This window comes from Cervus elaphus, chromosome 23 (genome assembly GCF_910594005.1).
Source record: "Cervus elaphus chromosome 23, mCerEla1.1, whole genome shotgun sequence".
Taxonomy (NCBI): domain Eukaryota; kingdom Metazoa; phylum Chordata; class Mammalia; order Artiodactyla; family Cervidae; genus Cervus; species Cervus elaphus.
The window spans coordinates 71187677-71203164 of NC_057837.1; positions in this window are offsets into that span (position 1 = coordinate 71187677).

Here is a 15488-nt window from a genome sequence, read left to right on the forward strand (position 1 = left end):
TCCCTTCATCCAGGGGATCTTCCCAACCCAGGGATCGAACCCAGGTCTCCCACATTGCAGGCAGATTCTTAACCAGCTGAGCCACAAGGAAAGCCCCCCAAGAGTGAAGCCAGCCCACTTTATCCCTTGCACCCCACTCCATCAACCTGACCCCTGTGACCACTCACAGCTTCATGCACCATCTTTAGGCTCTGCGTGCAGGTCCCACATCTGTGACATCAGCTTCCACTCTAACACATGCTCTCTTCCTTAACCAGGCCAACACATTCACAATGTGTTCCCCCCAAAGATATGTTGAAGTACTAGCCCCAGGTGACCTGTGAATGTGACCTTATTTTAAAACAGGGTCATTGCAGATGTCATTAAAGTAAGGTCATCCTGGATTCAGACAGGTCCTAAATTCAACATGAATTGACCTAGACCCACACACATAGAGGAAGATGACCATGTAACAGTGGAGACAGATTGGGGGGATGCACTCACGAGCCAAGGGATGCTGGTAACCACCAGAAGCTGGGAAGAAGCAAGAGAGGATCCTCCCCTGGAGCCTGCAGAGGGGGCACGGCCCTGCTGACACCCTGATTTCAGACGTCTGACCTCCAAAACCCAGTGAATAAATTTCTGTTGTCTTAAACCACCAAATTGTGGCCATTAGTATAGCAGTCCTAGGAAACTAGCACATGATGTAGTATAGGAATGTTCAAATTTCTCTGCTCAACCACCCTTTCTTCAAATAAAAATTCATAAGGGAGCCCAGTAAGATACTGGAAGAGCTCTGATTAATAATGGGGTGGGGGCAAGCATGAAGTCAGGCATCCCACTCCTAACCTGCAGCTTCAAGGGGGGTAGGGGGGTGGGCAGGTGGCCCGACCTGACATGCCCTTAGGCTCCATAAAGCACAGCTTGACAGGAGAAAACTGCAAGAAAGGCATAGCACAGGCCTCACCTGGTTGTGAAAGTCAAATCTTCCCCCTACCAGCTATGCGATCTTTGACAGATAATCTTTCAGAGCCTGGGTTTCTTGATCAGTAAGATGCAGATAAAAGCCAATTTGATCACCACATAGCTGAAGGGAGATCCTGTTTGCAAAGTAGCCATGCTGGGCCTGTGTTAGGGGCTGAATTGTGTCCCCCACACCAAATTCCTACGTTGAAACCCTACACCCCAGGACCTCCAAATGTGGATGTGTTTGGTGGTAGGGAAGGAGATTAAGCTAAAATAAGGTCACTAGGGTGGACCCTAATCCAACACAGCTAGTGTCACAGAGGAAAGACTGTACAGACACCGAAGTTACTCATCTACAAGCCAAAGTGAGAAGCCTCAGAAGAAACCAGCCCTACTGACACTGACCTCAGACTTCTAGTCTCTAGAACTGTGGAAAAAGTGAGTTTCTGCTGTGTAAGCCACCCACTCTCTGGTATTTGTTACAGCAGCCTGGGCTAAGTAATACACCTGGTACATAGAGGGCATGCAGCAAATGTTAATTTCTTCTGCACTGTCACATGCCAGACTCACTGAGCAGCATGTTCATCTATCACATTTGACTGATTCTAGATGCATCTTCTTGTCCCACTCAAACATCTCTGAAATGGGGGTGTGTCCAGCAGCCAGGCAAGGTAGGCATCGAGGTGTGGTTGTGGCTGTACATGACTAAACTTGCTGGGGATTCCCACGGCACAAGGGCAAGACCCACATTTCCATCAACAAACCATTTCCAGACTGTGATGGTTCATTTCATGTGCCAATTTGACTAGAATGAGGGATGCCCAGATACTTGGTAGCACATTATTCCTGCGTGGGTCTGTGAGGGTGTCTCCAGTAGAAATTCAAGTTAGAGCAAACAGACTGAGCAGAGATTATCCTCTTCAATGTGGGTGGGCATCATCCAATGTGCTGAGGGTGTGAATAGAACAAAAAGGCAGAGGAAGACTGGAATTACTCCCTCCTTGAGCCGTGAAATCCATCTTCTCCTGCCTTGGGACATGGGTGCTCCTGGCTCTTGGGCTCTTAGACTCAGGCTGGGACTTAGACCTCAGCCCCCCAATTCTTAAGCCTTCAGACTTGGACCAGATTCCTGATTCTTCACCTTGCAAATGGGATCTCTCAACCTCCATAGCCAAATGGGCCATTTCCTATAATAAATCACTATGTGTTTCTCTGTACCCCTCAGATATGTATCCTCTTGTTTCTGTTTCTACAGAGCTATTTAATACAGGAACATGAGTCCTGGTTGTCTGCAAACCTTCCCTCAATGCCTCCTAATAAATTCTAAAAATTTTAGCATCAAAATTTGCAGAATGGGCAGCTTGGAAAAAAATCCTGGGGGCAGAACAGAGAGCACTCTTCCAAAAATTGCTGCATTGGGAACCCTCTCACCAGCACAGAAGACAAGATTATGTGGAAAAATACTTCAATCCAGAGAAATTAAACTCTGTAGAAAAGTTTTAGGTATACCTTCACCAATTTATTTTGCTTGTATTTTCCTTTTAAAGTACGCCAGCATTCACAGAATCTATGTCTAAATGAATTTAAAAGAACTCTTTCAATAAGCATAAAATAAAAATTCTAAGTGATTAAAAAGCATAGAATCCACTTTAGTTGGCAGCACTTTTTTTTCTTTTTAGTGATGCATAAAAGTGCATAGTATATTTAGGGGTCAGCAGCTTTGATTTGATAAAATACTGTATTATTTTAATTGCTAAAATAATTTCAGGCAGTAGATATGATTGTCCCTATTTTGCAGGTGAGAAACTGAGGCTAAGCAAGCCCCCCTAGCCTTGCCAGGCCAGGATTGGAAACCCGCCTTAACCTCCTGACTCTTAGCATTCGGCTGTAGGTCCAAGTCTCTCAAGCTCATCTTAGCTGCCCCCATTTAACCCTGAATTCCAATCCTGTATCCAGCCTCAGGCAGGTAGTTACTGCCAGAGAGTTAAATTAGTTGGTTTTTCATGCATATATAATGAACTCTTAGCAATAAATAAGCCTTTATGGATGGCAGATGTATCCGTTTTTATGGTGCAAAAGTAAAACCAGCCTGGTGTATATTTCTAACGGGTGCTGCCCCTCACACCTGCGTGTGTAAATCACGGAAGTGTGGGATGGCAGCTGGGAGGACCTGGGAGCCTGGTTTCCGAGACGAATGCTCAGAGCCTTGAGAAGCCTGCGGTCCGGGTGGGCAGCAGTGGGGTTCAGACGAATGACTGGAGGCAGGGCAGCTACTGCGTGGTCATAAAAATGGTGTTTCACAGGATTAGTGTCATCTGCAGGACATTGGGGTGGAGTGTCTAAAAAAGCATGGAGCACGCAGCTGAGGGGGAGAGGGGTGGGAGACAGGAGCCAGCTCCAGAAGAGGCATATGTGGAGCTCTCTGGAAGGAAGCAACATGTTGGAGACTAGAGCTTCACCTCGGAACCACTTGAAGTGCTTGTCAAAACAGACCACTGGACTCCAGAAGTTCTGACTTAGGAGGGCTGGTCTGGACCTGAGAGCCTGTACTTGACCCAGGCGATGCTGAAACAGTATCAGTATCCAGATCATATTTTGAGCAAAGGCACAAATATGTCACATGTGACCCAGTGTCCTGAAAAATCAACTTTCCTCTCAGATATGTAAATAGCACAATAGGCCCAGGCCTAAAACGCCAGCTTCACACAGCACAGCAGGTAAGAGCGTAGACTCTATCAGCAGTCCCCAACATTTTTGGCACCAGGGACCAGTTTTATGGAAGAGAAAATTTCCACAGACCAGGGTAGGGAGGGTTGTTTGGGGATGTCAAGTGCTTTACATTTATTGTGCACTGTTATTTCTATTATTATTACATCATCTCCACCTCAGATCATCAGGCATTAGATCCCAGAGGTTGGGGACCCCCGGTCTAGATAACTCCAGGCAAGTTGCTATCTTCCTTCTGCCTCCCACCTTTCTAGGCTGGGAACCTGGACCCTCTTGTCCTTCTACACTCACTCCCACCCTCCCCCTCTAAGTTCATGGGAACTGCTGGGGAAATCTCTCTTCTTCAAGTGGGGCAAAGTTCCAGAAAGATTTTTTTTTCCAAGGAGACCTTTGACCATTCCTTTGTTCATCCTTTCATTCATTCAAAATATAATGTGATATTCCTACCAGCCTGGTTCCGGTCTCGAGTAATAAATGTGAAAGTGTTAAACTACTAGAATATTGGTACTTGTTTGCTATAGCAGCAAGTATAACCCAAGATAACTTCCCTGCCTTTGAACAGTTCCCTGTCTGGTAAGAGTGGGGACGTTCCCAAGCATTCCAGCAGAGGAGTGATTTGCAGGAACTTCAGACCCTGGATGAAAATGCCTCATGATGATATGAGGCAGTTCTGCCCTCTTGCATGCCTGCAACTAGGATTCAGGCGACCTGCTGAAACCCTGGGTCATCATTAGTCAATCCATTTCACCTGCCTTCATTTATCAAGGACTTGCAGGTCCTCTAAACAATAAGATGTTTGCCTGAGTTGTTCTCCAGGAACTTGGAGTCAGCTGGGTCTAGTTTGAGCTGAGCTGGTTTAGACTGGATAAAGCCCATGATCCCCCAACTAGGCATGCATGAGTGTCCGCTCCGTGACCTTTGGACCTCAGAGGGCTGAAAACTGCACCATCAGATCCCGCTAAGCCTCCCTTTTTGAACCTGCAGAAGCCCGTAGCTTAGTTAAACCTGTACAGAACAACAATCGCCACACCTTTTTTCAATCACCTTTACCCATGCTCCCATGCTTCTTCATTCCTTATCCCCTAAATACCACAAGCCCCTTGCTCTTGGGGAGGCATATCTGAGACATATTCTTCCACCTCCTCACTTGGCTGCCTTGTGAATAAACACTCTCTCTGCTGCAAGTCTCCACATCTAAGTGTTTTGGTCTGCTTCACGTTGGGCAAAACGAACCTGGTTTGCTAATGCTGTCTTTCAGGTAGCAGGGCAGGCGTCCCCAAGGAGTGGGCATTGCTGCTGAGCCTCAGAGGGCTAGTGAGAACCACACCCGCGGAGGTGGGGGAAAAGGCGCCACAGCGGGATGAGACACAGTGAGCAGAACGTCAAGAGGCCTGGATGCGTGGAGCAGCAATGTCTGCCAGGGTTTACTGCGCAGGAACTAAAGGCCAGAGGTGGTGCTCAGGTCTTCCCGTACCTTAGCTCCCCTGATCTCACAACACCCCCATGAGGCAGGTACTGTTAATATCTTATTGTCTAGATGAGGACTTAGGTGCAGATGCGTGCATGCGGTAACTTACCTGAGTCACAGAGTTAGAAAGCAGCAAAGCCTGGATGCGAATCAGGATTCGAGGGCTGGCTCCAGAGTCTGTGCTTTAACCCACTCATGGACCCTGACATGATCACTAACGCTGACACAGCACTTTTTACACACTCTTTTGGACTCATCCATTTTTGTCATGGCGGCTGTTCCAGTTTTACAGATAAAGGAACAAGGCTAAAGGCCTTGTCACTTGTCAAGATCGCAGAGCAAGTGGAGAGACCCAGACTTGAATCCTGTCCTCCAGCCCTCGACCAAGGATGCAGCAGCAGGGAGTCTGCAGAGCAGTCTCTCTCCTGCTTGCTCTGCACCTGAGGTGAGGCGTCTATATTTAGATCATTACAAGGAGCTGCTGAGAGAATGTCCTCGGGCTATGAATTCAGTCTTACACACAGACACTACGGCTCCAGGAGAAGGCCAGGAATAAACGAGCAGGAGAAGGTCCTTGATTCCAAACAGAAATCGAGTTGATCAAACACAACCCGAGTACAAACAAGCTACAGGAGAAAAACCGGATTTATCGCAAACCCTGTGTACTCAGAAGCTGTTCCCGGAACCCAGGTCCCACTGTCAGGAAATTGTCATTTCATGCATTCGTTTATTTTTCCTGTGTACTTTGCAAGGCTCCACGTTTCACTGAGTCCTTATCGCCTCAGTCCAATTCCACAGTCTGTTGGGTTGGAAAGTGCTCAAATCCATTCAGACCATTTCAGGGGCCGAGTTGTATACTGGAGAACTGCTTGTCAGCAGGGCAAAGACATGATCCCACCCCTCAGCTGGGCTCACCGAGGCCTCTTTCTGATGGAGCGTCTGCTGGGCTCCCAGGGCAGGGGTGGCCACTGCTCATCAAAATGCAAGCTCCCCTTCTGTGATATAGAGTTCTCCCTGAGGCCTGCAGCCCAGCCAGAACTACAATTCCCAGCTACCTTTGCAGCAAAGTGAAGTCATGTGACCGGTTCTCCCCACTCGCATAAGAGCAAAAGTGATCTGTGTCTCTTAGGCAAGGAGGTTAAGAAGCAGGTGAGCTTTCTCCCTCTTCCCTTCTTCTGCCTGGATGCAGACGCTGGGGAATGATGGACCCACACGACAGAAGGAACTTGAATATCCAAATGGTGAAAACACTCATGTGAGGGTACTGAAATGATGGAGGTTATTTGTTACAGCAGCAAAAGTAACCTGAACCAATATATCTCTCTTCCTGACCCCTGGCACCTTCAGCTCCCCATGGAGAAGAGGGTTGGAGTCCCACTTGCTCCCTGAGAAGAACTATAATCTTCAGCTTCTCCCTGTTGTGAGCTGGTCTGACCCCCAAAGCTGGGTTCCTATCTTAATTTCCAGAAAAAGAGCAATATATTCCCCTCAAGATGGGGCTGACTCTGATCCCAATCCATCTGGGACTGACTGCTCAGACTTGGTCAACATCCCATCAACCCAGCTTTGGACTGAGATCTGTTTTGGAGGGACAATGACCTCAAACGTCAGAGGTGATGCCCTCCTACTCCTCCCCATCTCCAGGTCATGGGACCACTGCCCAGCAAACTTGTTACTGGATTCTGTCCCTGGAATCCTTTGGAATCTGCCCTTGGAATGGGTCCCTTTGATATTGGCACTGGCTGGGTTTGAGCCCAAAATCTCTAGCCTCATTGGTGGGTTGATAACCAGACACTTGGGGGAAGAATGGTATAAGAAAAGGACAGTAGAGACTCAGAAGAACCTCAAGCTGAACACATACGTTTCAGGATCAAGTTGTTACTCCTCCGTTAGTTCATGAGGCCCTACACAAGCTGCCCCTTGTGTATTTGTCATTCCTCCCCATCTGCTCCCTCCCAAACTTCCTCCTCCCAGGGATCTAGCCCACTTCTACTACCCCCAAGGGTGTGGTGCTACTTAGTGTTCTTTAGCCACACACATGCTATTCCCTGCCTTCTGACTTAAAATAGGAGTTCAGAGCCCAGCAGAGGATCACTGCTGTTTTTTTGCCTATTCAGCATCCCTCCCTCTTTTAGAAATATAAACCCATTGTGGGGAAACATCCTTGAGGTTTAATTAGAGCCAACACTACCACCTTCTCCAACAGTGAGGTGAGCCTGAAGTTATGTGGGGCTAATCCAGGAAACTCAGTACTTAACACCAGGAGAGATCAGGCCTCTATCTAAGCGCATGGGAGACATAAGGAGCACTCAGGGCCTTTGGTGGTCACCTTGTCCGCACGCTATTTGAGAATGGAGCCAAGAAGTAAACCTCAGAATTGGGGTGAGAGGTGAAACCCTAGGTCATTGCTTGAGCCCCTTGATGTAGATAAGGTTGATACCTTGCCCAGATCCCCACTACCAGACTGTGCACCCATCTGTAAGAACTGACTATAATTGAGGATTGCTAACAGCTCATAGTTGAAATTTTCAGAGAATTATCCTTAGCCAAAGAGAGTCACTTTGTCCAGAAAGTCCCAGGAGGTTATGTGCCCCATTTCAGAGACAGCACACAGTCAATGACAGATTAATACAAAAGTACCAAAGGCCAAGCTTCTTGCCTTAGAGTGGGACAGCTCTGTAATGTTATCTACACTCCAGGGCTCCTTGTGGGGTCAGGCTGAAGCTAGATTCCAGCTAAAATAGCAGGCTTCGTTGGCTGTTTCTTCCACTCTATCCTGCTTACAGATCACTCCTTTGCAACTCCTCCTGAGAGCATTTTCTCAATAATTCACTTGTACAAGAATCCCCATTGCAAGCTCTGTCTCTAAGGTATCCAATCTAAGACCCCTAGATCAAGCCATGCCTGAAGCTAGAATCAGGCACTTCATAGCCCCAAGAACCCACAGGTTCACTTTTTCACTTAAGCTGGTTGGAACTGAGTTTCTGACAGCTGTATTTGACCTTAGAGTGCTCCTAATTTAATGAAAAATAAAGTCATGCGGCATTCCTCATTCCCAGTTTCACCATCATCAACCAAGAGTGAGGTAAGCCTGTAGCCTGCTGGCTCCCCTGGAGACCCATGTGTCTAGCCCACGCAGGCAGACACCCCCACACCCAACACCCCTGTGCTACAAACAGAAATTGTCACACCTCCCCACATGTCTTGGGAACTTTATTCAGTGTCTGATTCTAAAAAGGGTTGCCAGATCGGGCCAGATTTCAACTGCAATAAAAAGGACCAACTGCTTAGTCTCTCTTCGGTCTGTGCTGAATACAAATAATGCTTGTATTTGTAATAAACGTTTAAAGAAAAACTGCTTCAGTTCCCGGCTTTAGAGAGTTGCATGTCTTTCAAGGATTCTTGCATCTGACTGTTACAATGCAGAGACTGCTGGCTATTCGGATCTGTCCTGAAACCCTCCAAGATGTTGGCACTGTACACTATTAGAGAATTACGGTGTGTTGCTGCATGGCCACAGAAAGAAAGATTAGACACAAAGCAGGGTTTAATAAATAAACTTGAAGGTTGCTGAGCAGAACAAGAGCCCACTCTTCATTCCTACGGCCAAAGCCTTGAAAAGTCTCAAGTGAATTACACACACCCTAAACTCCAGGCCCACCAGTCCCCAACATTTTCAGTCCTTATCTCTTTGAGATGGGCTGTTGCAAGTGATGTAGGTTTTAACTCGTGTTGTAGATTTCAGTTGACATGAAGTGTAGCTAAGACTTCTCATTCAATCAGTGTATGTGTATTAAAGCTAAAATTTAGGGAGTTTCCTGGTGGTCTAGTAGTTAGGACTTCAAACTTCCACTGCAGGGGGCACGGGTTCAATCCCTGGTCAGGGAACGAAGGTCCTGCAAGCCACATGGTATGGAAAAAAAAAAAAAAGCAAGCTATGGTTTGGTGAGACATCTCCCCCATTCCTATAAAATAGTTAAATCACTATTATCATCTCCATTTTATAAAAGAGAAAACTTGAGCACAGAGAAGTCTGACCACCTGCCTAAGGCCACACTGCCAGGAAGTGGCAGAGCTGAGATCTGAACAGAGACCTGCCTGAATCCAAAAGCCTGTGTTCATGGAGCTATACTGCCTCATGTGTCAAAAATATAAAGTGGATTTAGCCTTTCTTTGCTTTAAAAGTTTGATAACTTTGTATGGGACACCGTGAATAAAGTGGATTTTTGTAGCAAAGACTTCCTTCTAAGGTGAACTTTTTAAAAGCCACAGTGGCCAGTCGACTCCAGAACTGGAATCTGCTTCACTCTGTGGCTGGCAGCATGCTTGCTTGGAATCCCCTATGTCATACAGGCTTGGAGATGCAGGGATCAGAGCCAAGCATCATGACCTCAGACAGGGATGCAGGGCCCACAATTTCTGCCACCCGTAACATCCCTCTCTAAACCCCCCACTTCCTCATCTGCAAAACGGGGGCCTTGATACCTTCCTGGTAGTCCATTCTGAGAATTAAATAGCATTATGAACATGCAAAATCTTAGCACAGAGTCTGGCATGTAAATGCTGTTCACTATTTGTTTCTGAATTTGAATGGTCCAGCACACTCCATTTGGAGATGAAGACACAGAGGCCCAGAGAGGGGCAGGGACTTGCCAAGATCACTAGCAGGTCTGGCTAGAAGTTCTGCTATCTCTAAGCCTAAGGCTTCTTCCCCTTCATCTTATGTCCTCCAACCTGAATCTGGGGCAGGGTGGCTCTGTCTCCACTGGGCCACGCTACGGGACATATGGACACCTCTCTGGGAGGGGGGTACATGCACAGACCTCCTGCCACGGACTTGCAGCTGAGGAAGACAAGTTGGCACAGGGGAATAGAGGGCAGGAGACCTCTATTAGCAAGAATCTCTCTGCCTTCTTTCTTCTGGGTAGGGGCTCTGACTACTGCCATGGAGTGGCTTTACATGCCCCATTCGACCTGAGCTGAGGGCAGGTACCTGGGTGAGGCAAGGCAGACAGGAGCAGGGTGTCCCCCGTTGGTTGGTAGGGGGAAGAGAGTGGCAAGCTGGCATCTCCTGGAGGCAGGGGCCACTCAGCAGACCCTAAACAGGCCACTTCACCCCCAAAACCCCCTACATCCCATGAGATACACAGCCCCTGGCTTACACATCACTCTCATCATTTTTTCAAACCAGTTTGTCCATGGGTCTAAGCCCAAGGGGAGTCCCAACCCTCAACCCCTGTTCCATGGGGTGCTGCTCGATTGGGGTTCATGATATTCACACCTTCGCGCTCCATCTCCACCGCCCTCTCCTTCACCCTCCCAGTTCAGACCTAATCTCATTCCTGATTAAACTTTCCCTTCCATTTATAATAGTGAACAGGGATGTGAGTTTTGGAGCCCGTATAAATATGTGCTTTAGAATTAAACTGGTTCAGCGATTCTTGACAACGATTTCTCAGAAATTAAGCCCAGACAATTTGTTTGGCTGGAGCAGAGCGTCTGAAACACTGCGTGATGGAAAGGCGGTGAACGTTGCCCGGAGCCCAGGGGCTCCGTGAGCACCCATCCGGTTCTCCTCGGCCGCGAGGCTCCGCGGGAACATGCTGCCCCCTGGCCGCGCTCAGGGTTAGTGCTGCCGGGAGCTTGGGATTTCACACACCATCCAGGGAACAAAACGTCCCAGACACTTGAGCACCTACTACACCCCAGCCCCTCCCTTCACGTCCCTTCACTCTGAGCCGACTCTGGAGCGCCAACAGGTGGAAGTAAATCTGTGAATAAGGAAAAGAGGTGGGATTGATTTTTTGTGTGTTTGGGAGAGCAGGCTCTGGCCACAAGAGATTAATGAGGAATGCAGTACTGAGGCATGCTACAGCACAGAGAAATCTGAAAGACGTGACCCTAAGCGAAAGCAGCCAGACACAAAAGCTCATATAGGTGTGATCCCATTTATATGAAATGTCCAGAACAGGCAAATCCCTAGAGACAGAAAGCAGATTAGTGGTTGTCAAGGGCTGGGGGAAGGGGAGAATAGGAAGTGACTGCTAATGGGGTTTCCCTTTGGGATGAGAAAATGTTTTTTGAACCAAGTAGTGGTGACAGTTATACCACACTGTGAATGAACATAATGCCACAGAATTATACCCCTGAGAATGGTTTAAATGAAGGACTTTCCTGGCAGTCTGCAGTGCAGACTCTGCACTTCCACTGCAGGGGGTGAGGGTTCCTTCCCTGGTGGAGAAACTAATGGCATGGGGAAACACATGGCACGGGGCGTGGCCAAAAATATTAAGATAAATGAATGGAGAAAGTAGCATAGACAGGTATATCCCACCATGTGAAAAGTTGACAGCTAGTGAGAAGTTGCTATATAGCACAGGGAGCCGGACCAGTGATCGGTGATGACCTAGAGGGGTGGGATGGCAGGAGGGGAGGGAGGCTCAAGAGGGAAGTGATATATGTATGATTATGGCTGGTGGGCACTGTACCACAGAAATCATCACCACGCTGTAAAGCAATTTTCCCCCAATTAAAAAACAAAGGAAAAAAATAAATGGTTTAAATGATACGTTTTGTGTTATGTGTATTTTACCACAATAAATAGATCACCATGTCTGTGTCTCCACTGTTGCCCTGCAAATGGGTGCATCAGTACCATCTTTCTAGATCCCATACGTCTGCCTTAATATACAATGCTTGTCTTTCTCTTTCTGACTTACTTCACTGTGTATAATAGGCTCTAGGTTCATCCACTGCATTAGGTCTGACTTAAATGCATTCTTTTTTATAGTTGAGTAATAATCCATTTTATATATGCACCACAATTTCTGTGTCCATTCATCTGTTGATAGACATCTAGGTTGCTTCCGTGTCCTAGCTATTGTGGACACAGTGGGGGAAGGAAAGAGTGGAACAAACCGAGAGAACAGCATGGAAACATATACATCATATGTATACATCATATACATCACCATAAGTAAAATAGTGAGAATTTGCCGTGTGACACAGGGAGCTCAACCCAGTGCTCTGAGACCACCTAGAAGGGTGAGGTGCGGTGGGAGGCGGGAGGGGGCTCAGGAGGGAGGGGACACATGTATACCTATGGCTGATTCGCGGTGATGTGAGGCAGAGGCCAATTCTATATTGTAAAGCAATTGTCCTGCTTTACAAAGGACAAAGGAACTTCAGCTCTCATATCATGCCCTGAGTCCCCACCCATGCCCCACCTTGAAGTTCTCCTGGACATTTCTGAGCAGCCCCAGAGGGTGTTTTTTGCTGCCCAGCAGTGTCTGCCAATTCTCTCTTCCAGCACCAGGCTGACTGCAATTGAGCCATCTGCACCTGCCCAGAGGACCCTCAGCTCCACCTGCCTCTGTGGCACCTCCGACGTCAGGAGGGAGCTGGCATCTGCACAGAGGGCATCAGCTGCTCTCCTTGTAGGAGACATCAGCACAAAATCTGCAGACTCCAGGCACCTTAGTCTGCAGGCTTTCCTGGTGGACCTTGTACAACGACCTTTCCGGAAAGCTTAGGAATGGCCCATGAGTGGGGCCCGGGGTCCTGCTCAGTGACAAACACTGTCCTGGACTCAGAAGCCTCTCTCTGGTTTGGTGCCCCATCTCCAAGCCAGATTTGAGGATCTGAAACACATCTCCCCAGGGACTCCTAGAAGGCTTGTGAAGATAGGACCCTGGCAGCCTCCCCTACCCTGTCTTCTGGAATCCTAGGAGCTGGCTCCATGTGTTCGGCTCAAGTCTATCATTTAATCCTCATGCCTATATGAAGCACAGTCTTCCCTGGTGGCTCAGAGAGTAAAGAATCCACCTGCAACATGGGAGACCTGGGTTCGAGCCCTGGGTTGGGAGGATCCCCTGGAGAAGGAAATGGCTACCCACTCCAGTATTCTTGCCTGGAAAATCCCCATGGACAGAGGAGCCTGGCGGGCTACAGTCCACACAGCCTCAAAGAGTCGGACACGACTGAGCTACAAGCACAGCACACAGCATATGAAGCACAGATTACTCTTTCCATTTCACTGCCGGTGAAAGTGAAAGTGAAGTCGCTCAGCTGTGTCTGCTCTTTGCAACCCCATGGACTGTAGCCTGCCAGGCTCCTCCGTCCATGGGATTTTCCAGGCAAGAGTACTGGAGTGGGTTGCCATTTCCTTCTCCAGAGTATCTTCCCAACCCAGAGACCGAACCCGGGTCTCCAGCATTATAGGCAGACGCTTTACCATCTGAGCCACTAGGGTGAAACTGAGGCTCAAAAAAAAAAAAAAAAAGAGCAGTGCTGGACCTGTTCAACTTGTGCCTTGGACCCTGGCTGCCTCTAGGGGCTGGGCTCCCATAACACGGCAGGGGTCAGAGCCAGAGAACCCCGAGAGAGCCATCGAGGGCCTCTCCCAGAGCCTGGGAGCTCTGAGAGGGCAAGTGGTGCGCAGATTCGTCTTTAGGGCCCAAAGCCAAACGCAGAGCCTCTGAGATGCAGTGACCGTTGGCTCAAATTAACTGGGTCCTGGCCCTACTGAAGCTGAGATGACAGAACTGGACTGGAAAATGACAACTGACCTGAATATGTGCTCAGAACTTGAGATAAATGCTGGAGGTTGGGCTTCTTACCTGCTTCATTTCTCCTTCCCTTTTGTTAAGCTTTGATATTTTAACACACACACACATTCTCGCTCTAAGCCTTCCAGATGCTCATTAAAGAACACTCGTTCACCTCAACAATCCCCTACGTGCTCCCCACCCACCCCGACCTGGAACAAACTGTTCTAAAAGGGACTGTAGAATTGCTCACAATCCCGGGATCCTGCCTCAAACTATTACCATTACTTTTCGCCCACACTTACTGAATGACAGAATCAGGTTTCAGGAAGGTCTTGCCAGGTAGGGGTGGTGGGCCAAACCTAACAATGGAATTCAGAAAGGAAAACTACGAATCCCACACTCAGTTCAAACACTGTTCGTGGATCAAAGGAAGAGGTGTGACATTAAAGTGGATTCACTGTGTGACTTGAACGCGTTTAATTTTATGCTGGGCCAGAAGAACACAAGTTTAGTGCGAGGACAAGGGAGTTGAGAGGGCCGGTCTCCCACAGATTGTGCACAGCCGGTAGAGGTCCTGTGAATAGAGTTCTCCACCCCCTTCTAAGAGAGGCAAACTGGAAGCTTTCTAGATGATCAGTCCCTTACTCTCTGCTCAAACGACTCTGGATTTCCTTTCATCCATACTCAACTTCTGGCATCATGGCATTGTAAAATGAAAATATCTCCTGCCATATCAATAAACAAGAAATGTCACAGTCATCAGCAATTTCTGGCCTCCAAATGTGAACAAGAGCTCCCAAAATTGGGAGCAGTATACGCTGCCACCTCCAATAGTGATTGCTGAGGAGCTGGGGTGAAGCAAGAAGCAAGGTGAACAAGAAAACGGTGATGCATATGAAAGGAATGAATTCAGTGAGCCCAGAGGCTTGCATCTTCCCATACAGAGAATGCTAAATTCCTTAACTTGATACCTGATCCCTGAAGTTCAGACTGCCTGCTCCCTTTGTTGCAAACTTGTATATAGCCTGACTTCCCCTCCTGCCTCCTTGGAGCAGTTTTCTCAGAGTTACTGAGATGCTGTCTCCCAGGCTCAGAGTCCTAAAAATTCCCACCAAATAGAATAACTCTCTACTTTCAGGTTGTGACTGTATGTTTTAGTCAACAGCATCTTCAGACTCCCAAGAGAGAAACAATAGAAGGATCCTGGCCTAGGCCGCCTCCTTACCTGCCACACCTGTGTAACCAAGTTCCATCCGCTCTACCTCCTGAGCACTTCTACTGCCCTCCTTTTTTCCAGCCCAATTATATCTTACCTCAACATGTCCTGTAGCCTCCTACCTGGTTCTTTGCCTGCCTCATTGTCCCTTCTTCATACTGTTCTTCACATCCTTGTCCCACAGCCTTGAAGGTCACCTCTGGCCCTAACCCAGTGCAGGATATAGTCCAAACAATCCAGTGTAACCCTCTCCTGCCAGCCCTCCCAACCTCCTATCTCTCCCTCTCTACTTCACCATGTCCTAATCTCATGCTGGAGAATCCATCTTTCTTCTTCGGCTTTGAAGGTGCCATTCCCTTTGACAGAAACACCTCTGATCTCCTGTTTCCCAGCTGTAGAACTCCAACTCACCCTTCTAGTCCAGGGCTCAGCCATCCCTTTCTCTGGGAAACACAAGCAGAGTGGTCCCTCTGTCTTCCAGGCTCTTGGAGCTCTTGTGTCTCCCATGTCACACTACCCTGGACCTGTGATATGTCTGTCTCCTCCTCCGGACTGTGAGATCCTTTGGGACAGGCTCTTGGTC